This window comes from Acipenser ruthenus, chromosome 44 (genome assembly GCF_902713425.1).
Source record: "Acipenser ruthenus chromosome 44, fAciRut3.2 maternal haplotype, whole genome shotgun sequence".
NCBI lineage: Eukaryota > Metazoa > Chordata > Actinopteri > Acipenseriformes > Acipenseridae > Acipenser > Acipenser ruthenus.
The window spans coordinates 5,850,269-5,866,516 of NC_081232.1; the positions used below are offsets into that span (position 1 = coordinate 5,850,269).

At 43.8% G+C, this 16,248-nt stretch overlaps 66 non-coding genes and 6 pseudogenes across 66 annotated transcripts; all 72 read left to right on the forward strand.

Moving 5' to 3' along the window:
- Positions 1-64: 64 nt before the first annotated feature.
- On the forward strand, positions 65-183 carry LOC131720338 (5S ribosomal RNA). The gene has a single exon (XR_009319236.1). It is a non-coding gene; the product is annotated as a 5S ribosomal RNA (ribosomal RNA).
- A 114-nt stretch (positions 184-297) lies between these two features.
- On the forward strand, positions 298-416 carry LOC131718023 (5S ribosomal RNA). Its single transcript, XR_009316917.1, has one exon. It is a non-coding gene; the product is annotated as a 5S ribosomal RNA (ribosomal RNA).
- Positions 417-516: 100 nt separating this feature from the next.
- LOC131720339 (5S ribosomal RNA) lies at positions 517-635 on the forward strand. Its single transcript, XR_009319237.1, has one exon. It is a non-coding gene; the product is annotated as a 5S ribosomal RNA (ribosomal RNA).
- Positions 636-735: 100 nt separating this feature from the next.
- On the forward strand, positions 736-854 carry LOC131720340 (5S ribosomal RNA). Its single transcript, XR_009319238.1, has one exon. It is a non-coding gene; the product is annotated as a 5S ribosomal RNA (ribosomal RNA).
- Positions 855-968: 114 nt separating this feature from the next.
- LOC131720794 (5S ribosomal RNA) lies at positions 969-1,087 on the forward strand. The gene has a single exon (XR_009319691.1). It is a non-coding gene; the product is annotated as a 5S ribosomal RNA (ribosomal RNA).
- Positions 1,088-1,201: 114 nt separating this feature from the next.
- LOC131720341 (5S ribosomal RNA) lies at positions 1,202-1,320 on the forward strand. Its single transcript, XR_009319239.1, has one exon. It is a non-coding gene; the product is annotated as a 5S ribosomal RNA (ribosomal RNA).
- A 114-nt stretch (positions 1,321-1,434) lies between these two features.
- LOC131720342 (5S ribosomal RNA) lies at positions 1,435-1,553 on the forward strand. The gene has a single exon (XR_009319240.1). It is a non-coding gene; the product is annotated as a 5S ribosomal RNA (ribosomal RNA).
- Positions 1,554-1,653: 100 nt separating this feature from the next.
- LOC131720343 (5S ribosomal RNA) lies at positions 1,654-1,772 on the forward strand. The gene has a single exon (XR_009319241.1). It is a non-coding gene; the product is annotated as a 5S ribosomal RNA (ribosomal RNA).
- A 100-nt stretch (positions 1,773-1,872) lies between these two features.
- LOC131711876 (5S ribosomal RNA) lies at positions 1,873-1,991 on the forward strand. The gene has a single exon (XR_009313765.1). It is a non-coding gene; the product is annotated as a 5S ribosomal RNA (ribosomal RNA).
- A 100-nt stretch (positions 1,992-2,091) lies between these two features.
- Positions 2,092-2,210, forward strand: LOC131720344 (5S ribosomal RNA). Its single transcript, XR_009319242.1, has one exon. It is a non-coding gene; the product is annotated as a 5S ribosomal RNA (ribosomal RNA).
- A 114-nt stretch (positions 2,211-2,324) lies between these two features.
- On the forward strand, positions 2,325-2,443 carry LOC131720345 (5S ribosomal RNA). The gene has a single exon (XR_009319243.1). It is a non-coding gene; the product is annotated as a 5S ribosomal RNA (ribosomal RNA).
- A 100-nt stretch (positions 2,444-2,543) lies between these two features.
- LOC131720718 (5S ribosomal RNA) lies at positions 2,544-2,662 on the forward strand. The gene has a single exon (XR_009319615.1). It is a non-coding gene; the product is annotated as a 5S ribosomal RNA (ribosomal RNA).
- A 114-nt stretch (positions 2,663-2,776) lies between these two features.
- On the forward strand, positions 2,777-2,895 carry LOC131720795 (5S ribosomal RNA). Its single transcript, XR_009319692.1, has one exon. It is a non-coding gene; the product is annotated as a 5S ribosomal RNA (ribosomal RNA).
- A 114-nt stretch (positions 2,896-3,009) lies between these two features.
- Positions 3,010-3,128, forward strand: LOC131720347 (5S ribosomal RNA). The gene has a single exon (XR_009319245.1). It is a non-coding gene; the product is annotated as a 5S ribosomal RNA (ribosomal RNA).
- A 114-nt stretch (positions 3,129-3,242) lies between these two features.
- LOC131713945 (5S ribosomal RNA) lies at positions 3,243-3,361 on the forward strand (annotated as a pseudogene).
- Positions 3,362-3,461: 100 nt separating this feature from the next.
- On the forward strand, positions 3,462-3,580 carry LOC131720348 (5S ribosomal RNA). The gene has a single exon (XR_009319246.1). It is a non-coding gene; the product is annotated as a 5S ribosomal RNA (ribosomal RNA).
- A 114-nt stretch (positions 3,581-3,694) lies between these two features.
- LOC131709970 (5S ribosomal RNA) lies at positions 3,695-3,813 on the forward strand. Its single transcript, XR_009311834.1, has one exon. It is a non-coding gene; the product is annotated as a 5S ribosomal RNA (ribosomal RNA).
- Positions 3,814-3,913: 100 nt separating this feature from the next.
- On the forward strand, positions 3,914-4,032 carry LOC131720349 (5S ribosomal RNA). Its single transcript, XR_009319247.1, has one exon. It is a non-coding gene; the product is annotated as a 5S ribosomal RNA (ribosomal RNA).
- Positions 4,033-4,146: 114 nt separating this feature from the next.
- LOC131720350 (5S ribosomal RNA) lies at positions 4,147-4,265 on the forward strand. Its single transcript, XR_009319248.1, has one exon. It is a non-coding gene; the product is annotated as a 5S ribosomal RNA (ribosomal RNA).
- A 114-nt stretch (positions 4,266-4,379) lies between these two features.
- Positions 4,380-4,498, forward strand: LOC131720351 (5S ribosomal RNA). Its single transcript, XR_009319249.1, has one exon. It is a non-coding gene; the product is annotated as a 5S ribosomal RNA (ribosomal RNA).
- A 100-nt stretch (positions 4,499-4,598) lies between these two features.
- LOC131720352 (5S ribosomal RNA) lies at positions 4,599-4,717 on the forward strand. The gene has a single exon (XR_009319250.1). It is a non-coding gene; the product is annotated as a 5S ribosomal RNA (ribosomal RNA).
- A 114-nt stretch (positions 4,718-4,831) lies between these two features.
- On the forward strand, positions 4,832-4,950 carry LOC131720353 (5S ribosomal RNA). Its single transcript, XR_009319251.1, has one exon. It is a non-coding gene; the product is annotated as a 5S ribosomal RNA (ribosomal RNA).
- A 114-nt stretch (positions 4,951-5,064) lies between these two features.
- Positions 5,065-5,183, forward strand: LOC131720354 (5S ribosomal RNA). Its single transcript, XR_009319252.1, has one exon. It is a non-coding gene; the product is annotated as a 5S ribosomal RNA (ribosomal RNA).
- A 114-nt stretch (positions 5,184-5,297) lies between these two features.
- On the forward strand, positions 5,298-5,416 carry LOC131720355 (5S ribosomal RNA). Its single transcript, XR_009319253.1, has one exon. It is a non-coding gene; the product is annotated as a 5S ribosomal RNA (ribosomal RNA).
- A 100-nt stretch (positions 5,417-5,516) lies between these two features.
- LOC131720689 (5S ribosomal RNA) lies at positions 5,517-5,635 on the forward strand. Its single transcript, XR_009319586.1, has one exon. It is a non-coding gene; the product is annotated as a 5S ribosomal RNA (ribosomal RNA).
- Positions 5,636-5,735: 100 nt separating this feature from the next.
- Positions 5,736-5,854, forward strand: LOC131711877 (5S ribosomal RNA). The gene has a single exon (XR_009313766.1). It is a non-coding gene; the product is annotated as a 5S ribosomal RNA (ribosomal RNA).
- Positions 5,855-5,968: 114 nt separating this feature from the next.
- LOC131720356 (5S ribosomal RNA) lies at positions 5,969-6,087 on the forward strand. Its single transcript, XR_009319254.1, has one exon. It is a non-coding gene; the product is annotated as a 5S ribosomal RNA (ribosomal RNA).
- A 100-nt stretch (positions 6,088-6,187) lies between these two features.
- Positions 6,188-6,306, forward strand: LOC131720690 (5S ribosomal RNA). The gene has a single exon (XR_009319587.1). It is a non-coding gene; the product is annotated as a 5S ribosomal RNA (ribosomal RNA).
- A 100-nt stretch (positions 6,307-6,406) lies between these two features.
- Positions 6,407-6,525, forward strand: LOC131711878 (5S ribosomal RNA). The gene has a single exon (XR_009313767.1). It is a non-coding gene; the product is annotated as a 5S ribosomal RNA (ribosomal RNA).
- Positions 6,526-6,639: 114 nt separating this feature from the next.
- LOC131720358 (5S ribosomal RNA) lies at positions 6,640-6,758 on the forward strand. Its single transcript, XR_009319256.1, has one exon. It is a non-coding gene; the product is annotated as a 5S ribosomal RNA (ribosomal RNA).
- A 100-nt stretch (positions 6,759-6,858) lies between these two features.
- On the forward strand, positions 6,859-6,977 carry LOC131712645 (5S ribosomal RNA). The gene has a single exon (XR_009314536.1). It is a non-coding gene; the product is annotated as a 5S ribosomal RNA (ribosomal RNA).
- Positions 6,978-7,091: 114 nt separating this feature from the next.
- On the forward strand, positions 7,092-7,210 carry LOC131720359 (5S ribosomal RNA). The gene has a single exon (XR_009319257.1). It is a non-coding gene; the product is annotated as a 5S ribosomal RNA (ribosomal RNA).
- A 100-nt stretch (positions 7,211-7,310) lies between these two features.
- LOC131720360 (5S ribosomal RNA) lies at positions 7,311-7,429 on the forward strand. The gene has a single exon (XR_009319258.1). It is a non-coding gene; the product is annotated as a 5S ribosomal RNA (ribosomal RNA).
- Positions 7,430-7,529: 100 nt separating this feature from the next.
- Positions 7,530-7,648, forward strand: LOC131720361 (5S ribosomal RNA). Its single transcript, XR_009319259.1, has one exon. It is a non-coding gene; the product is annotated as a 5S ribosomal RNA (ribosomal RNA).
- Positions 7,649-7,748: 100 nt separating this feature from the next.
- LOC131710940 (5S ribosomal RNA) lies at positions 7,749-7,867 on the forward strand. The gene has a single exon (XR_009312822.1). It is a non-coding gene; the product is annotated as a 5S ribosomal RNA (ribosomal RNA).
- A 100-nt stretch (positions 7,868-7,967) lies between these two features.
- Positions 7,968-8,086, forward strand: LOC131720362 (5S ribosomal RNA). The gene has a single exon (XR_009319260.1). It is a non-coding gene; the product is annotated as a 5S ribosomal RNA (ribosomal RNA).
- A 114-nt stretch (positions 8,087-8,200) lies between these two features.
- Positions 8,201-8,319, forward strand: LOC131720363 (5S ribosomal RNA). The gene has a single exon (XR_009319261.1). It is a non-coding gene; the product is annotated as a 5S ribosomal RNA (ribosomal RNA).
- A 114-nt stretch (positions 8,320-8,433) lies between these two features.
- LOC131712085 (5S ribosomal RNA) lies at positions 8,434-8,552 on the forward strand. Its single transcript, XR_009313974.1, has one exon. It is a non-coding gene; the product is annotated as a 5S ribosomal RNA (ribosomal RNA).
- Positions 8,553-8,666: 114 nt separating this feature from the next.
- LOC131720364 (5S ribosomal RNA) lies at positions 8,667-8,785 on the forward strand. The gene has a single exon (XR_009319262.1). It is a non-coding gene; the product is annotated as a 5S ribosomal RNA (ribosomal RNA).
- A 100-nt stretch (positions 8,786-8,885) lies between these two features.
- On the forward strand, positions 8,886-9,004 carry LOC131720365 (5S ribosomal RNA). Its single transcript, XR_009319263.1, has one exon. It is a non-coding gene; the product is annotated as a 5S ribosomal RNA (ribosomal RNA).
- Positions 9,005-9,104: 100 nt separating this feature from the next.
- Positions 9,105-9,223, forward strand: LOC131713202 (5S ribosomal RNA). Its single transcript, XR_009315086.1, has one exon. It is a non-coding gene; the product is annotated as a 5S ribosomal RNA (ribosomal RNA).
- A 100-nt stretch (positions 9,224-9,323) lies between these two features.
- LOC131720366 (5S ribosomal RNA) lies at positions 9,324-9,442 on the forward strand. Its single transcript, XR_009319264.1, has one exon. It is a non-coding gene; the product is annotated as a 5S ribosomal RNA (ribosomal RNA).
- Positions 9,443-9,542: 100 nt separating this feature from the next.
- On the forward strand, positions 9,543-9,661 carry LOC131720367 (5S ribosomal RNA). The gene has a single exon (XR_009319265.1). It is a non-coding gene; the product is annotated as a 5S ribosomal RNA (ribosomal RNA).
- Positions 9,662-9,761: 100 nt separating this feature from the next.
- On the forward strand, positions 9,762-9,880 carry LOC131720369 (5S ribosomal RNA). Its single transcript, XR_009319267.1, has one exon. It is a non-coding gene; the product is annotated as a 5S ribosomal RNA (ribosomal RNA).
- A 100-nt stretch (positions 9,881-9,980) lies between these two features.
- On the forward strand, positions 9,981-10,099 carry LOC131720370 (5S ribosomal RNA). The gene has a single exon (XR_009319268.1). It is a non-coding gene; the product is annotated as a 5S ribosomal RNA (ribosomal RNA).
- Positions 10,100-10,213: 114 nt separating this feature from the next.
- Positions 10,214-10,332, forward strand: LOC131720371 (5S ribosomal RNA). The gene has a single exon (XR_009319269.1). It is a non-coding gene; the product is annotated as a 5S ribosomal RNA (ribosomal RNA).
- Positions 10,333-10,446: 114 nt separating this feature from the next.
- On the forward strand, positions 10,447-10,565 carry LOC131712547 (5S ribosomal RNA). The gene has a single exon (XR_009314438.1). It is a non-coding gene; the product is annotated as a 5S ribosomal RNA (ribosomal RNA).
- A 100-nt stretch (positions 10,566-10,665) lies between these two features.
- On the forward strand, positions 10,666-10,784 carry LOC131718379 (5S ribosomal RNA). The gene has a single exon (XR_009317278.1). It is a non-coding gene; the product is annotated as a 5S ribosomal RNA (ribosomal RNA).
- A 114-nt stretch (positions 10,785-10,898) lies between these two features.
- LOC131718715 (5S ribosomal RNA) lies at positions 10,899-11,017 on the forward strand. The gene has a single exon (XR_009317611.1). It is a non-coding gene; the product is annotated as a 5S ribosomal RNA (ribosomal RNA).
- Positions 11,018-11,131: 114 nt separating this feature from the next.
- LOC131711353 (5S ribosomal RNA) lies at positions 11,132-11,250 on the forward strand. The gene has a single exon (XR_009313237.1). It is a non-coding gene; the product is annotated as a 5S ribosomal RNA (ribosomal RNA).
- A 114-nt stretch (positions 11,251-11,364) lies between these two features.
- LOC131710608 (5S ribosomal RNA) lies at positions 11,365-11,483 on the forward strand. Its single transcript, XR_009312490.1, has one exon. It is a non-coding gene; the product is annotated as a 5S ribosomal RNA (ribosomal RNA).
- Positions 11,484-11,597: 114 nt separating this feature from the next.
- LOC131720372 (5S ribosomal RNA) lies at positions 11,598-11,716 on the forward strand. The gene has a single exon (XR_009319270.1). It is a non-coding gene; the product is annotated as a 5S ribosomal RNA (ribosomal RNA).
- Positions 11,717-11,816: 100 nt separating this feature from the next.
- LOC131711110 (5S ribosomal RNA) lies at positions 11,817-11,935 on the forward strand. Its single transcript, XR_009312992.1, has one exon. It is a non-coding gene; the product is annotated as a 5S ribosomal RNA (ribosomal RNA).
- A 100-nt stretch (positions 11,936-12,035) lies between these two features.
- On the forward strand, positions 12,036-12,154 carry LOC131720374 (5S ribosomal RNA). The gene has a single exon (XR_009319271.1). It is a non-coding gene; the product is annotated as a 5S ribosomal RNA (ribosomal RNA).
- Positions 12,155-12,254: 100 nt separating this feature from the next.
- On the forward strand, positions 12,255-12,363 carry LOC131715233 (5S ribosomal RNA; annotated as a pseudogene).
- A 114-nt stretch (positions 12,364-12,477) lies between these two features.
- On the forward strand, positions 12,478-12,596 carry LOC131720375 (5S ribosomal RNA). Its single transcript, XR_009319272.1, has one exon. It is a non-coding gene; the product is annotated as a 5S ribosomal RNA (ribosomal RNA).
- A 114-nt stretch (positions 12,597-12,710) lies between these two features.
- Positions 12,711-12,829, forward strand: LOC131720376 (5S ribosomal RNA). The gene has a single exon (XR_009319273.1). It is a non-coding gene; the product is annotated as a 5S ribosomal RNA (ribosomal RNA).
- Positions 12,830-12,943: 114 nt separating this feature from the next.
- LOC131711799 (5S ribosomal RNA) lies at positions 12,944-13,062 on the forward strand. The gene has a single exon (XR_009313687.1). It is a non-coding gene; the product is annotated as a 5S ribosomal RNA (ribosomal RNA).
- A 100-nt stretch (positions 13,063-13,162) lies between these two features.
- On the forward strand, positions 13,163-13,281 carry LOC131711743 (5S ribosomal RNA). Its single transcript, XR_009313631.1, has one exon. It is a non-coding gene; the product is annotated as a 5S ribosomal RNA (ribosomal RNA).
- Positions 13,282-13,381: 100 nt separating this feature from the next.
- On the forward strand, positions 13,382-13,500 carry LOC131720796 (5S ribosomal RNA). The gene has a single exon (XR_009319693.1). It is a non-coding gene; the product is annotated as a 5S ribosomal RNA (ribosomal RNA).
- Positions 13,501-13,614: 114 nt separating this feature from the next.
- On the forward strand, positions 13,615-13,733 carry LOC131720377 (5S ribosomal RNA). Its single transcript, XR_009319274.1, has one exon. It is a non-coding gene; the product is annotated as a 5S ribosomal RNA (ribosomal RNA).
- Positions 13,734-13,833: 100 nt separating this feature from the next.
- LOC131711298 (5S ribosomal RNA) lies at positions 13,834-13,952 on the forward strand. Its single transcript, XR_009313181.1, has one exon. It is a non-coding gene; the product is annotated as a 5S ribosomal RNA (ribosomal RNA).
- Positions 13,953-14,066: 114 nt separating this feature from the next.
- LOC131711880 (5S ribosomal RNA) lies at positions 14,067-14,185 on the forward strand. Its single transcript, XR_009313769.1, has one exon. It is a non-coding gene; the product is annotated as a 5S ribosomal RNA (ribosomal RNA).
- A 114-nt stretch (positions 14,186-14,299) lies between these two features.
- On the forward strand, positions 14,300-14,418 carry LOC131713559 (5S ribosomal RNA; annotated as a pseudogene).
- Positions 14,419-14,518: 100 nt separating this feature from the next.
- Positions 14,519-14,637, forward strand: LOC131720378 (5S ribosomal RNA). Its single transcript, XR_009319275.1, has one exon. It is a non-coding gene; the product is annotated as a 5S ribosomal RNA (ribosomal RNA).
- Positions 14,638-14,751: 114 nt separating this feature from the next.
- On the forward strand, positions 14,752-14,880 carry LOC131713608 (5S ribosomal RNA; annotated as a pseudogene).
- Positions 14,881-14,980: 100 nt separating this feature from the next.
- LOC131720379 (5S ribosomal RNA) lies at positions 14,981-15,099 on the forward strand. Its single transcript, XR_009319276.1, has one exon. It is a non-coding gene; the product is annotated as a 5S ribosomal RNA (ribosomal RNA).
- Positions 15,100-15,199: 100 nt separating this feature from the next.
- On the forward strand, positions 15,200-15,308 carry LOC131715234 (5S ribosomal RNA; annotated as a pseudogene).
- A 114-nt stretch (positions 15,309-15,422) lies between these two features.
- On the forward strand, positions 15,423-15,541 carry LOC131720381 (5S ribosomal RNA). The gene has a single exon (XR_009319278.1). It is a non-coding gene; the product is annotated as a 5S ribosomal RNA (ribosomal RNA).
- A 100-nt stretch (positions 15,542-15,641) lies between these two features.
- Positions 15,642-15,760, forward strand: LOC131720382 (5S ribosomal RNA). Its single transcript, XR_009319279.1, has one exon. It is a non-coding gene; the product is annotated as a 5S ribosomal RNA (ribosomal RNA).
- Positions 15,761-15,860: 100 nt separating this feature from the next.
- On the forward strand, positions 15,861-15,969 carry LOC131715235 (5S ribosomal RNA; annotated as a pseudogene).
- Positions 15,970-16,069: 100 nt separating this feature from the next.
- On the forward strand, positions 16,070-16,188 carry LOC131720383 (5S ribosomal RNA). Its single transcript, XR_009319280.1, has one exon. It is a non-coding gene; the product is annotated as a 5S ribosomal RNA (ribosomal RNA).
- Positions 16,189-16,248: the final 60 nt, after the last annotated feature.

A 16,248-nucleotide genomic window follows, 5' to 3' on the forward strand; every position in this document is an offset into this window, starting at 1 on the left:
GAAATTTTGGAGGAATCACCCCCAGCTCACTAAACATAAAAGTCATGAAAGCAGAACAGCAATTGCCTGCGGCCACACCACCTTGAATAAGCCTGATCTCGTCTGATCTCAGAAGCTAAGCAATGTTGGGCTTGGTTAGTACTTGGATGGGAGACCACCTGGGAATATCAAGTGCTGCAGGCATTACATTTTTGTAATTACATTTTACAATTGAAATGTGTGGAGGACAAAAGGAAATTTTGGAGGAATCACCCCCAGCTCACTAAACATAAAAGTCATGAAAGCAGAACAGCAATCGCCTGCGGCCACACCACCTTGAATAAGCCTGATCTCATCTGATCTCAGAAGCTAAGCAATGTTGGGCTTGGTTAGTACTTGGATGGGAGACCACCTGGGAATATCAAGTGCTGCAGGCATTACATTTTACAATTGAAATGTGTGGAGGACAAAAGGAAATTTTGGAGGAATCACCCCCAGCTCACTAAACATAAAAGTCATGAAAGCAGAAATGCAATCGCCTGCGGCCACACCACCTTGAATAAGCCTGATCTCGTCTGATCTCAGAAGCTAAGCAATGTTGGGCTTGGTTAGTACTTGGATGGGAGACCACCTGGGAATATCAAGTGCTGCAGGCATTACATTTTACAATTGAAATGTGTGGAGGACAAAAGGAAATTTTGGAGGAATCACCCCCAGCTCACTAAACATAAAAGTCATGAAAGCAGAAATGCAATCGCCTGCGGCCACACCACCTTGAATAAGCCTGATCTCGTCTGATCTCAGAAGCTAAGCAATGTTGGGCTTGGTTAGTACTTGGATGGGAGACCACCTGGGAATATCAAGTGCTGCAGGCATTACATTTTTGTAATTACATTTTACAATTGAAATGTGTGGAGGACAAAAGGAAATTTTGGAGGAATCACCCCCAGCTCACTAAACATAAAAGTCATGAAAGCAGAAATGCAATCGCCTGCGGCCACACCACCTTGAATAAGCCTGATCTCGTCTGATCTCAGAAGCTAAGCAATGTTGGGCTTGGTTAGTACTTGGATGGGAGACCACGTGGGAATATCAAGTGCTGCAGGCATTACATTTTTGTAATTACATTTTACAATTGAAATGTGTGGAGGACAAAAGGAAATTTTGGAGGAATCACCCCCAGCTCACTAAACATAAAAGTCATGAAAGCAGAAATGCAATCGCCTGCGGCCACACCACCTTGAATAAGCCTGATCTCGTCTGATCTCAGAAGCTAAGCAATGTTGGGCTTGGTTAGTACTTGGATGGGAGACCACCTGGGAATATCAAGTGCTGCAGGCATTACATTTTAGTAATTACATTTTACAATTGAAATGTGTGGAGGACAAAAGGAAATTTTGGAGGAATCACCCCCAGCTCACTAAACATAAAAGTCATGAAAGCAGAAATGCAATCGCCTGCGGCCACACCACCTTGAATAAGCCTGATCTCGTCTGATCTCAGAAGCTAAGCAATGTTGGGCTTGGTTAGTACTTGGATGGGAGACCACCTGGGAATATCAAGTGCTGCAGGCATTACATTTTACAATTGAAATGTGTGGAGGACAAAAGGAAATTTTGGAGGAATCACCCCCAGCTCACTAAACATAAAAGTCATGAAAGCAGAAATGCAATCGCCTGCGGCCACACCACCTTGAATAAGCCTGATCTCGTCTGATCTCAGAAGCTAAGCAATGTTGGGCTTGGTTAGTACTTGGATGGGAGACCACCTGGGAATATCAAGTGCTGCAGGCATTACATTTTACAATAGAAATGTGTGGAGGACAAAAGGAAATTTTGGAGGAATCACCCCCAGCTCACTAAACATAAAAGTCATGAAAGCAGAAATGCAATCGCCTGCGGCCACACCACCTTGAATAAGCCTGATCTTGTCTGATCTCAGAAGCTAAGCAATGTTGGGCTTGGTTAGTACTTGGATGGGAGACCACCTGGGAATATCAAGTGCTGCAGGCATTACATTTTACAATTGAAATGTGTGGAGGACAAAAGGAAATTTTGGAGGAATCACCCCCAGCTCACTAAACATAAAAGTCATGAAAGCAGAAATGCAATTGCCTGCGGCCACACCACCTTGAATAAGCCTGATCTCGTCTGATCTCAGAAGCTAAGCAATGTTGGGCTTGGTTAGTACTTGGATGGGAGACCACCTGGGAATATCAAGTGCTGCAGGCATTACATTTTTGTAATTACATTTTACAATTGAAATGTGTGGAGGACAAAAGGAAATTTTGGAGGAATCACCCCCAGCTCACTAAACATAAAAGTCATGAAAGCAGAAATGCAATCGCCTGCGGCCACACCACCTTGAATAAGCCTGATCTCGTCTGATCTCAGAAGCTAAGCAATGTTGGGCTTGGTTAGTACTTGGATGGGAGACCACCTGGGAATATCAAGTGCTGCAGGCATTACATTTTACAATTGAAATGTGTGGAGGACAAAAGGAAATTTTGGAGGAATCACCCCCAGCTCACTAAACATAAAAGTCATGAAAGCAGAAATGCAATCGCCTGCGGCCACACCACCTTGAATAAGCCTGATCTCGTCTGATCTCAGAAGCTAAGCAACGTTGGGCTTGGTTAGTACTTGGATGGGAGACCACCTGGGAATATCAAGTGCTGCAGGCATTACATTTTTGTAATTACATTTTACAATTGAAATGTGTGGAGGACAAAAGGAAATTTTGGAGGAATCACCCCCAGCTCACTAAACATAAAAGTCATGAAAGCAGAAATGAAATCGCCTGCGGCCACACCACCTTGAATAAGCCTGATCTCGTCTGATCTCAGAAGCTAAGCAATGTTGGGCTTGGTTAGTACTTGGATGGGAGACCACGTGGGAATATCAAGTGCTGCAGGCATTACATTTTTGTAATTACATTTTACAATTGAAATGTGTGGAGGACAAAAGGAAATTTTGGAGGAATCACCCCCAGCTCACTAAACATAAAAGTCATGAAAGCAGAAATGCAATCGCCTGCGGCCACACCACCTTGAATAAGCCTGATCTCGTCTGATCTCAGAAGCTAAGCAATGTTGGGCTTGGTTAGTACTTGGATGGGAGACCACCTGGGAATATCAAGTGCTGCAGGCATTACATTTTAGTAATTACATTTTACAATTGAAATGTGTGGAGGACAAAAGGAAATTTTGGAGGAATCACCCCCAGCTCACTAAACATAAAAGTCATGAAAGCAGAAATGCAATCGCCTGCGGCCACACCACCTTGAATAAGCCTGATCTCGTCTGGTCTCAGAAGCTAAGCAATGTTGGGCTTGGTTAGTACTTGGATGGGAGACCACCGGGGAATATCAAATGCTGCAGGCATTACATTTTACAATTGAAATGTGTGGAGGACAAAAGGAAATTTTGGAGGAATCACCCCCAGCTCACTAAACATAAAAGTCATGAAAGCAGAAATGCAATCGCCTGCGGCCACACCACCTTGAATAAGCCTGATCTCGTCTGATCTCAGAAGCTAAGCAATGTTGGGCTTGGTTAGTACTTGGATGGGAGACCACCTGGGAATATCAAGTGCTGCAGGCATTACATTTTTGTAATTACATTTTACAATTGAAATGTGTGGAGGACAAAAGGAAATTTTGGAGGAATCACCCCCAGCTCACTAAACATAAAAGTCATGAAAGCAGAAATGCAATCGCCTGCGGCCACACCACCTTGATTAAGCCTGATCTCGTCTGATCTCAGAAGCTAAGCAATGTTGGGCTTGGTTAGTACTTGGATGGGAGACCACCTGGGAATATCAAGTGCTGCAGGCATTACATTTTACAATTGAAATGTGTGGAGGACAAAAGGAAATTTTGGAGGAATCACCCCCAGCTCACTAAACATAAAAGTCATGAAAGCAGAAATGCAATCGCCTGCGGCCACACCACCTTGAATAAGCCTGATCTCGTCTGATCTCAGAAGCTAAGCAATGTTGGGCTTGGTTAGTACTTGGATGGGAGACCACCTGGGAATATCAAGTGCTGCAGGCATTACATTTTTGTAATTACATTTTACAATTGAAATGTGTGGAGGACAAAAGGAAATTTTGGAGGAATCACCCCCATCTCACTAAACATAAAAGTCATGAAAGCAGAAATGCAATCGCCTGCGGCCACACCACCTTGAATAAGCCTGATCTCGTCTGATCTCAGAAGCTAAGCAATGTTGGGCTTGGTTAGTACTTGGATGGGAGACCACCTGGGAATATCAAGTGCTGCAGGCATTACATTTTTGTAATTACATTTTACAATTGAAATGTGTGGAGGACAAAAGGAAATTTTGGAGGAATCACCCCCAGCTCACTAAACATAAAAGTCATGAAAGCAGAAATGCAATCGCCTGCGGCCACACCACCTTGAATAAGCCTGATCTCGTCTGATCTCAGAAGCTAAGCAATGTTGGGCTTGGTTAGTACTTGGATGGGAGACCACCTGGGAATATCAAGTGCTGCAGGCATTACATTTTACAATTGAAATGTGTGGAGGACAAAAGGAAATTTTGGAGGAATCACCCCCAGCTCACTAAACATAAAAGTCATGAAAGCAGAAATGCAATCGCCTGCGGCCACACCACCTTGAATAAGCCTGATCTCGTCTGATCTCAGAAGCTAAGCAATGTTGGGCTTGGTTAGTACTTGGATGGGAGACCACCTGGGAATATCAAGTGCTGCAGGCATTACATTTTTGTAATTACATTTTACAATTGAAATGTGTGGAGGACAAAAGGAAATTTTGGAGGAATCACCCCCAGCTCACTAAACATAAAAGTCATGAAAGCAGAAATGCAATCGCCTGCGGCCACACCACCTTGAATAAGCCTGATCTCGTCTGATCTCAGAAGCTAAGCAATGTTGGGCTTGGTTAGTACTTGGATGGGAGACCACCTGGGAATATCAAGTGCTGCAGGCATTACATTTTTGTAATTACATTTTACAATTGAAATGTGTGGAGGACAAAAGGAAATTTTGGAGGAATCACCCCCAGCTCACTAAACATAAAAGTCATGAAAGCAGAAATGCAATCGCCTGCGGCCACACCACCTTGAATAAGCCTGATCTCGTCTGATCTCAGAAGCTAAGCAATGTTGGGCTTGGTTAGTACTTGGATGGGAGACCACCTGGGAATATCAAGTGCTGCAGGCATTACATTTTTGTAATTACATTTTACAATTGAAATGTGTGGAGGACAAAAGGAAATTTTGGAGGAATCACCCCCAGCTCACTAAACATAAAAGTCATGAAAGCAGAAATGCAATCGCCTGCGGCCACACCACCTTGAATAAGCCTGATCTCGTCTGATCTCAGAAGCTAAGCAATGTTGGGCTTGGTTAGTACTTGGATGGGAGACCACCTGGGAATATCAAGTGCTGCAGGCATTACATTTTACAATTGAAATGTGTGGAGGACAAAAGGAAATTTTGGAGGCATCACCCCCAGCTCACTAAACATAAAAGTCATGAAAGCAGAAATGCAATCGCCTGCAGCCACACCACCTTGAATAAGCCTGATCTCGTCTGATCTCAGAAGCTAAGCAATGTTGGGCTTGGTTAGTACTTGGATGGGAGACCACCTGGGAATATCAAGTGCTGCAGGCATTACATTTTACAATTGAAATGTGTGGAGGACAAAAGGAAATTTTGGAGGAATCACCCCCAGCTCACTAAACATAAAAGTCATGAAAGCAGAAATGCAATCGCCTGCGGCCACACCACCTTGAATAAGCCTGATCTTGTCTGATCTCAGAAGCTAAGCAATGTTGGGCTTGGTTAGTACTTGGATGGGAGACCACCTGGGAATATCAAGTGCTGCAGGCATTACATTTTTGTAATTACATTTTACAATTGAAATGTGTGGAGGACAAAAAGAAATTTTGGAGGAATCACCCCCAGCTCACTAAACATAAAAGTCATGAAAGCAGAAATGCAATCGCCTGCGGCCACACCACCTTGAATAAGCCTGATCTCGTCTGATCTCAGAAGCTAAGCAATGTTGGGCTTGGTTAGTACTTGGATGGGAGACCACCTGGGAATATCAAGTGCTGCAGGCATTACATTTTACAATTGAAATGTGTGGAGGACAAAAGGAAATTTTGGAGGCATCACCCCCAGCTCACTAAACATAAAAGTCATGAAAGCAGAAATGCAATCGCCTGCAGCCACACCACCTTGAATAAGCCTGATCTCGTCTGATCTCAGAAGCTAAGCAATGTTGGGCTTGGTTAGTACTTGGATGGGAGACCACCTGGGAATATCAAGTGCTGCAGGCATTACATTTTACAATTGAAATGTGTGGAGGACAAAAGGAAATTTTGGAGGAATCACCCCCAGCTCACTAAACATAAAAGTCATGAAAGCAGAAATGCAATCGCCTGCGGCCACACCACCTTGAATAAGCCTGATCTTGTCTGATCTCAGAAGCTAAGCAATGTTGGGCTTGGTTAGTACTTGGATGGGAGACCACCTGGGAATATCAAGTGCTGCAGGCATTACATTTTTGTAATTACATTTTACAATTGAAATGTGTGGAGGACAAAAAGAAATTTTGGAGGAATCACCCCCAGCTCACTAAACATAAAAGTCATGAAAGCAGAAATGCAATCGCCTGCGGCCACACCACCTTGAATAAGCCTGATCTCGTCTGATCTCAGAAGCTAAGCAATGTTGGGCTTGGTTAGTACTTGGATGGGAGACCACCTGGGAATATCAAGTGCTGCAGGCATTACATTTTACAATTGAAATGTGTGGAGGACAAAAGGAAATTTTGGAGGAATCACCCCCAGCTCACTAAACATAAAAGTCATGAAAGCAGAAATGCAATCGCCTGCGGCCACACCACCTTGAATAAGCCTGATCTCGTCTGATCTCAGAAGCTAAGCAATGTTGTGCTTGGTTAGTACTTGGATGGGAGACCACCTGGGAATATCAAGTGCTGCAGGCATTACATTTTTGTAATTACATTTTACAATTGAAATGTGTGGAGGACAAAAGGAAATTTTGGAGGAATCACCCCCAGCTCACTAAACATAAAAGTCATGAAAGCAGAAATGCAATCGCCTGCGGCCACACCACCTTGAATAAGCCTGATCTCGTCTGATCTCAGAAGCTAAGCAATGTTGGGCTTGGTTAGTACTTGGATGGGAGACCACCTGGGAATATCAAGTGCTGCAGGCATTACATTTTACAATTGAAATGTGTGGAGGACAAAAGGAAATTTTGGAGGAATCACCCCCAGCTCACTAAACATAAAAGTCATGAAAGCAGAAATGCAATCGCCTGCGGCCACACCACCTTGAATAAGCCTGATCTCGTCTGATCTCAGAAGCTAAGCAATGTTGGGCTTGGTTAGTACTTGGATGGGAGACCACCTGGGAATATCAAGTGCTGCAGGCATTACATTTTACAATTGAAATGTGTGGAGGACAAAAGGAAATTTTGGAGGAATCACCCCCAGCTCACTAAACATAAAAGTCATGAAAGCAGAAATGCAATCGCCTGCGGCCACACCACCTTGAATAAGCCTGATCTCGTCTGATCTCAGAAGCTAAGCAATGTTGGGCTTGGTTAGTACTTGGATGGGAGACCACCTGGGAATATCAAGTGCTGCAGGCATTACATTTTACAATTGAAATGTGTGGAGGACAAAAGGAAATTTTGGAGGAATCACCCCCAGCTCACTAAACATAAAAGTCATGAAAGCAGAAATGCAATCGCCTGCGGCCACACCACCTTGAATAAGCCTGATCTCGTCTGATCTCAGAAGCTAAGCAATGTTGGGCTTGGTTAGTACTTGGATGGGAGACCACCGGGGAATATCAAGTGCTGCAGGCATTACATTTTACAATTGAAATGTGTGGAGGACAAAAGGAAATTTTGGAGGAATCACCCCCAGCTCACTAAACATAAAAGTCATGAAAGCAGAAATGCAATCGCCTGCGGCCACACCACCTTGAATAAGCCTGATCTCGTCTGATCTCAGAAGCTAAGCAATGTTGGGCTTGGTTAGTACTTGGATGGGAGACCACCTGGGAATATCAAGTGCTGCAGGCATTACATTTTTGTAATTACATTTTACAATTGAAATGTGTGGAGGACAAAAGGAAATTTTGGAGGAATCACCCCCAGCTCACTAAACATAAAAGTCATGAAAGCAGAAATGCAATCGCCTGCGGCCACACCACCTTGAATAAGCCTGATCTCGTCTGATCTCAGAAGCTAAGCAATGTTGGGCTTGGTTAGTACTTGGATGGGAGACCACCTGGGAATATCAAGTGCTGCAGGCATTACATTTTTGTAATTACATTTTACAATTGAAATGTGTGGAGGACAAAAGGAAATTTTGGAGGAATCACCCCCAGCTCACTAAACATAAAAGTCATGAAAGCAGAAATGCAATCGCCTGCGTCCACACCACCTTGAATAAGCCTGATCTCGTCTGATCTCAGAAGCTAAGCAATGTTGGGCTTGGTTAGTACTTGGATGGGAGACCACCTGGGAATATCAAGTGCTGCAGGCATTACATTTTTGTAATTACATTTTACAATTGAAATGTGTGGAGGACAAAAGGAAATTTTGGAGGAATCACCCCCAGCTCACTAAACATAAAAGTCATGAAAGCAGAAATGCAATCGCCTGCGGCCACACCACCTTGAATAAGCCTGATCTCGTCTGATCTCAGAAGCTAAGCAATGTTGGGCTTGGTTAGTACTTGGATGGGAGACCACCTGGGAATATCAAGTGCTGCAGGCATTACATTTTACAATTGAAATGTGTGGAGGACAAAAGGAAATTTTGGAGGAATCACCCCCAGCTCACTAAACATAAAAGTCATGAAAGCAGAAATGCAATCGCCTGCGGCCACACCACCTTGAATAAGCCTGATCTCGTCTGATCTCAGAAGCTAAGCAATGTTGGGCTTGGTTAGTACTTGGATGGGAGACCACCTGGGAATATCAAGTGCTGCAGGCATTACATTTTACAATTGAAATGTGTGGAGGACAAAAGGAAATTTTGGAGGAATCACCCCCAGCTCACTAAACATAAAAGTCATGAAAGCAGAAATGCAATCGCCTGCGGCCACACCACCTTGAATAAGACTGATCTCGTCTGATCTCAGAAGCTAAGCAATGTTGGGCTTGGTTAGTACTTGGATGGGAGACCACCTGGGAATATCAAGTGCTGTAGGCATTACATTTTACAATTGAAATGTGTGGAGGACAAAAGGAAATTTTGGAGGAATCACCCCCAGCTCACTAAACATAAAAGTCATGAAAGCAGAAATGCAATCGCCTGCGGCCACACCACCTTGAATAAGCCTGATCTCGTCTGATCTCAGAAGCTAAGCAATGTTGGGCTTGGTTAGTACTTGGATGGGAGACCACCTGGGAATATCAAGTGCTGCAGGCATTACATTTTACAATTGAAATGTGTGGAGGACAAAAGGAAATTTTGGAGGAATCACCCCCAGCTCACTAAACATAAAAGTCATGAAAGCAGAAATGCAGTCGCCTGCGGCCACACCACCTTGAATAAGCCTGATCTCGTCTGATCTCAGAAGCTAAGCAATGTTGGGCTTGGTTAGTACTTGGATGGGAGACCACCTGGGAATATCAAGTGCTGCAGGCATTACATTTTACAATTGAAATGTGTGGAGGACAAAAGGAAATTTTGGAGGAATCACCCCCAGCTCACTAAACATAAAAGTCATGAAAGCAGAAATGCAATCGCCTGCGGCCACACCACCTTGAATAAGCCTGATCTCGTCTGATCTCAGAAGCTAAGCAATGTTGGGCTTGGTTAGTACTTGGATGGGAGACCACCTGGGAATATCAAGTGCTGCAGGCATTACATTTTACAATTGAAATGTGTGGAGGACAAAAGGAAATTTTGGAGGAATCACCCCCAGCTCACTAAACATAAAAGTCATGAAAGCAGAAATGCAATCGCCTGCGGCCACACCACCTTGAATAAGCCTGATCTCGTCTGATCTCAGAAGCTAAGCAATGTTGGGCTTGGTTAGTACTTGGATGGGAGACCACCTGGGAATATCAAGTGCTGCAGGCATTACATTTTAGTAATTACATTTTACAATTGAAATGTGTGGAGGACAAAAGGAAATTTTGGAGGAATCACCCCCAGCTCACTAAACATAAAAGTCATGAAAGCAGAAATGCAATCGCCTGCGGCCACACCACCTTGAATAAGCCTGATCTCGTCTGATCTCAGAAGCTAAGCAATGTTGGGCTTGGTTAGTACTTGGATGGGAGACCACCTGGGAATATCAAGTGCTGCAGGCATTACATTTTTGTAATTACATTTTACAATTGAAATGTGTGGAGGACAAAAGGAAATTTTGGAGGAATCACCCCCAGCTCACTAAACATAAAAGTCATGAAAGCAGAAATGCAATCGCCTGCGGCCACATCACCTTGAATAAGCCTGATCTCGTCTGATCTCAGAAGCTAAGCAATGTAGGACTTGGTTAGTACTTGGATGGGAGACCACCTGGGAATATCAAGTGCTGCAGGCATTACATTTTACAATTGAAATGTGTGGAGGACAAAAGGAAATTTTGGAGGAATCACCCCCAGCTCACTAAACATAAAAGTCATGAAAGCAGAAATGCAATCGCCTGCGGCCACACCACCTTGAATGAGCCTGATCTCGTCTGATCTCAGAAGCTAAGCAATGTTGGGCTTGGTTAGTACTTGGATGGGAGACCACCTGGGAATATCAAGTGCTGCAGGCATTACATTTTTGTAATTACATTTTACAATTGAAATGTGTGGAGGACAAAAGGAAATTTTGGAGGAATCACCCCCAGCTCACTAAACATAAAAGTCATGAAAGCAGAAATGCAATCGCCTGCGGCCACACCACCTTGAATAAGCCTGATCTCGTCTGATCTCAGAAGCTAAGCAAAGTTGGGCTTGGTTAGTACTTGGATGGGAGACCACCTGGGAATATCAAGTGCTGCAGGCATTACATTTTTGTAATTACATTTTAGAATTGAAATGTGTGGAGGACAAAAGGAAATTTTGGAGGAATCACCCCCAGCTCACTAAACATAAAAGTCATGAAAGCAGAAATGCAATCGCCTGCGGCCACACCACCTTGAATAAGCCTGATCTCGTCTGATCTCAGAAGCTAAGCAATGTTGGGCGTGGTTAGTACTTGGATGGGAGACCACCTGGGAATATCAAGTGCTGCAGGCATTACATTTTTGTAATTACATTTTACAATTGAAATGTGTGGAGGACAAAAGGAAATTTTGGAGGAATCACCCCCAGCTCACTAAACATAAAAGTCATGAAAGCAGAAATGCAATCGCCTGCGGCCACACCACCTTGAATAAGCCTGATCTCATCTGATCTCAGAGGCTAAGCAATGTTGGGCTTGGTTAGTACTTGGATGGGAGACCACCTGGGAATATCAAGTGCTGCAGGCATTACATTTTTGTAATTACATTTTACAATTGAAATGTGTGGAGGACAAAAGGAAATTTTGGAGGAATCACCCCCAGCTCACTAAACATAAAAGTCATGAAAGCAGAAATGCAATCGCCTGCGGCCACACCACCTTGAATAAGCCTGATCTCGTCTGATCTCAGAAGCTAAGCAATGTTGGGCTTGGTTAGTACTTGGATGGGAGACCACCTGGGAATATCAAGTGCTGCAGGCATTACATTTTACAATTGAAATGTGTGGAGGACAAAAGGAAATTTTGGAGGAATCACCCCCAGCTCACTAAACATAAAAGTCATGAAAGCAGAAATGCAATCGCCTGCGGCCACACCACCTTGAATAAGCCTGATCTCGTCTGATCTCAGAAGCTAAGCAATGTTGGGCTTGGTTAGTACTTGGATGGGAGACCACCTGGGAATATCAAGTGCTGTAGGCATTACATTTTACAATTGAAATGTGTGGAGGACAAAAGGAAATTTTGGAGGAATCACCCCCAGCTCACTAAACATAAAAGTCATGAAAGCAGAAATGCAATCGCCTGCGGCCACACCACCTTGAATAAGCCTGATCTCGTCTGATCTCAGAAGCTAAGCAATGTTGGGCTTGGTTAGTACTTGGATGGGAGACCACCTGGGAATATCAAGTGCTGCAGGCATTACATTTTACAATTGAAATGTGTGGAGGACAAAAGGAAATTTTGGAGGAATCACCCCCAGCTCACTAAACATAAAAGTCATGAAAGCAGAAATGCAATCGCCTGCGGCCACACCACCTTGAATAAGCCTGATCTCAGAAGCTAAGCAATGTTGGGCTTGGTTAGTACTTGGATGGGAGACCACCTGGGAATATCAAGTGCTGCAGGCATTACATTTTAGTAATTACATTTTACAATTGAAATGTGTGGAGGACAAAAGGAAATTTTGGAGGAATCACCCCCAGCTCACTAAACATAAAAGTCATGAAAGCAGAAATGCAATCGCCTGCGGCCACACCACCTTGAATAAGCCTGATCTCGTCTGATCTCAGAAGCTAAGCAATGTTGGGCTTGGTTAGTACTTGGATGGGAGACCACCTGGGAATATCAAGTGCTGCAGGCATTACATTTTTGTAATTACATTTTACAATTGAAATGTGTGGAGGACAAAAGGAAATTTTGGAGGAATCACCCCCAGCTCACTAAACATAAAAGTCATGAAAGCAGAACAGCAATCGCCTGCGGCCACACCACCTTGAATAAGCCTGATCTCGTCTGATCTCAGAAGCTAAGCAATGTTGGGCTTGGTTAGTACTTGGATGGGAGACCACCTGGGAATATCAAGTGCTGCAGGCATTACATTTTTGTAATTACATTTTACAATTGAAATGTGTGAAGGACAAAAGGAAATTTTGGAGGAATCACCCCCAGCTCACTAAACATAAAAGTCATGAAAGCAGAACAGCAATCGCCTGCGGCCACACCACCTTGAATAAGCCTGATCTCGTCTGATCTCCGAAGCTAAGCAATGTTGGGCTTGGTTAGTACTTGGATGGGAGACCACCTGGGAATATCAAGTGCTGCAGGCATTACATTTTACAATTGAAATGTGTGGAGGACAAAAGGAAATTTTGGAGGAATCACCCCCAGCTCACTAAACATAAAAGTCATGAAAGCAGAAATGCAATCGCCTGCGGCCACACCACCTTGAATAAGCCTGATCTCGTCTGATCTCAGAAGCTAAGCAATGTTGGGCTTGGTTAGTACTTGGATGGGAGACCACCTGGGAATATCAAGTGCGGCAGGCATTACATTTTACAATTGAAATGTGTGGAGGACAAAAGGAAATTTTGGAGGAATCACCCCCAGCTCACTAAACATAAAAGTCATGAAAGCAGAAATGCAATCGCCTGCGGCCACACCACCTTGAATAAGCCTGATCTCGTCTGATCTCAGAAGCTAAGCAATGTTGGGCTTGGTTAGTACTTGGATGGGAGACCACGTGGGAATATCAAGTGCTGCAGGCATTACATTTTTGTAATTACATTTTACAATTGAAATGTGTGGAGGACAAAAGGAAATTTTGGAGGAATCACCCCCAGCTCACTAAACATAAAAGTCATGAAAGCAGAAATGCAATCGCCTGCGGCCACACCACCTTGAATAAGCCTGATCTCGTCTGATCTCAGAAGCTAAGCAATGTTGGGCTTGGTTAGTACTTGGATGGGAGACCACCTGGGAATATCAAGTGCTGCAGGCATTACATTTTACAATTGAAATGTGTGGAGGACAAAAGGAAATTTTGGAGGAATCACCCCCAGCTCACTAAACATAAAAGTCATGAAAGCAGAAATGCAATCGCATGCGGCCACACCACCTTGAATAAGCCTGATCTCGTCTGATCTCAGAAGCTAAGCAATGTTGGGCTTGGTTAGTACTTGGATGGGAGACCACCTGGGAATATCAAGTGCTGCAGGCATTACATTTTAGTAATTACATTTTACAATTGAAATGTGTGGAGGACAAAAGGAAATTTTGGAGGAATCACCCCCAGCTCACTAAACATAAAAGTCATGAAAGCAGAAATGCAATCGCCTGCGGCCACACCACCTTGAATAAGCCTGATCTTGTCTGATCTCAGAAGCTAAGCAATGTTGGGCTTGGTTAGTACTTGGATGGGAGACCACCTGGGAATATCAAGTGCTGCAGGCATTACATTTTAGTAATTACATTTTACAATTGAAATGTGTGGAGGACAAAAGGAAATTTTGGAGGAATCACCCCCAGCTCACTAAACATAAAAGTCATGAAAGCAGAAATGCAATCGCCTGCGGCCACACCACCTTGAATAAGCCTGATCTCGTCTGATCTCAGAAGCGAAGCAATGTTGGGCTTCGTTAGTACTTGGATGGGAGACCACCTGGGAATATCAAGTGCTGCAGGCATTACATTTTACAATTGAAATGTGTGGAGGACAAAAGGAAATTTTGGAGGAATCACCCCCAGCTCACTAAACATAAAAGTCATGAAAGCAGAAATGCAATCGCCTGCGGCCACACCACCTTGAATAAGCCTGATCTCGTCTGATCTCAGAAGCTAAGCAATGTTGGGCTTGGTTAGTACTTGGATGGGAGACCACCTGGGAATATCAAGTGCTGCAGGCATTACATTTTTGTAATTACATTTTACAATTGAAATGTGTGGAGGACAAAAGGAAATTTTGGAGGAATCACCCCCAGCTCACTAAACATAAAAGTCATGAAAGCAGAAATGCAATCGCCTGCGGCCACACCACCTTGAATAAGCCTGATCTCGTCTGATCTCGTCTGATCTCAGAAGCTAAGCAATGTTGGGCTTGGTTAGTACTTGGATGGGAGACCACCTGGGAATATCAAGTGCTGCAGGCATTACATTTTACAATTGAAATGTGTGGAGGACAAAAGGAAATTTTGGAGGAATCACCCCCAGCTCACTAAACATAAAAGTCATGAAAGCAAAAATGCAATCGCCTGCGGCCACACCACCTTGAATAAGCCTGATCTCGTCTGATCTCAGAAGCTAAGCAATGTTGGGCTTGGTTAGTACTTGGATGGGAGACCACCTGGGAATATCAAGTGCTGCAGGCATTACATTTTACAATTGAAATGTGTGGAGGACAAAAGGAAATTTTGGAGGAATCACCCCCAGCTCACTAAACATAAAAGTCATGAAAGCAGAAATGCAATCGCCTGCGGCCACACCACCTTGAATAAGCCTGATCTCAGAAGCTAAGCAATGTTGGGCTTGGTTAGTACTTGGATGGGAGACCACCTGGGAATATCAAGTGCTGCAGGCATTACATTTTAGTAATTACATTTTACAATTGAAATGTGTGGATGACAAAAGGAAATTTTGGAGGAATCACCCCCAGCTCACTAAACATAAAAGTCATGAAAGCAGAAATGCAATCGCCTGCGGCCACACCACCTTGAATAAGCCTGATCTCGTCTGATCTCAGAAGCTAAGCAATGTTGGGCTTGGTTAGTACTTGGATGGGAGACCACCTGGGAATATCAAGTGCTGCAGGCATTACATTTTACAATTGAAATGTGTGGAGGACAAAAGGAAATTTTGGAGGAATCACCCCCAGCTCACTAAACATAAAAGTCATGAAAGCAGAAATGCAATCGCCTGCGGCCACACCACCTTGAATAAGCCTGATCTCGTCTGATCTCAGAAGCTAAGCAATGTTGGGCTTGGTTAGTACTTGGATGGGAGACCACCTGGGAATATCAAGTGCTGCAGGCATTACATTTTACAATTGAAATGTGTGGAGGACAAAAGGAAATTTTGGAGGAATCACCCCCAGCTCACTAAACATAAAAGTCATGAAAGCAGAAATGCAATCGCCTGCGGCCACACCACCTTGAATAAGCCTGATCTCAGAAGCTAAGCAATGTTGGGCTTGGTTAGTACTTGGATGGGAGACCACCTGGGAATATCAAGTGCTGCAGGCATTACATTTTACAATTGAAATGTGTGGAGGACAAAAGGAAATTTTGGAGGAATCACCCCCAGCTCACTAAACATAAAAGTCATGAAAGCAGAAATGCAATCGCCTGCGGCCACACCACCTTGAATAAGCCTGATCTCGTCTGATCTCAGAAGCTAAGCAATGTTGGGCTTGGTTAGTACTTGGATGGGAGACCACCTGGGAATATCAAGTGCTGCAGGCATTACATTTTACAATTGAAATGTGTGGAGGACAAAAGGAAATTTTGGAGGAATCACCCCCA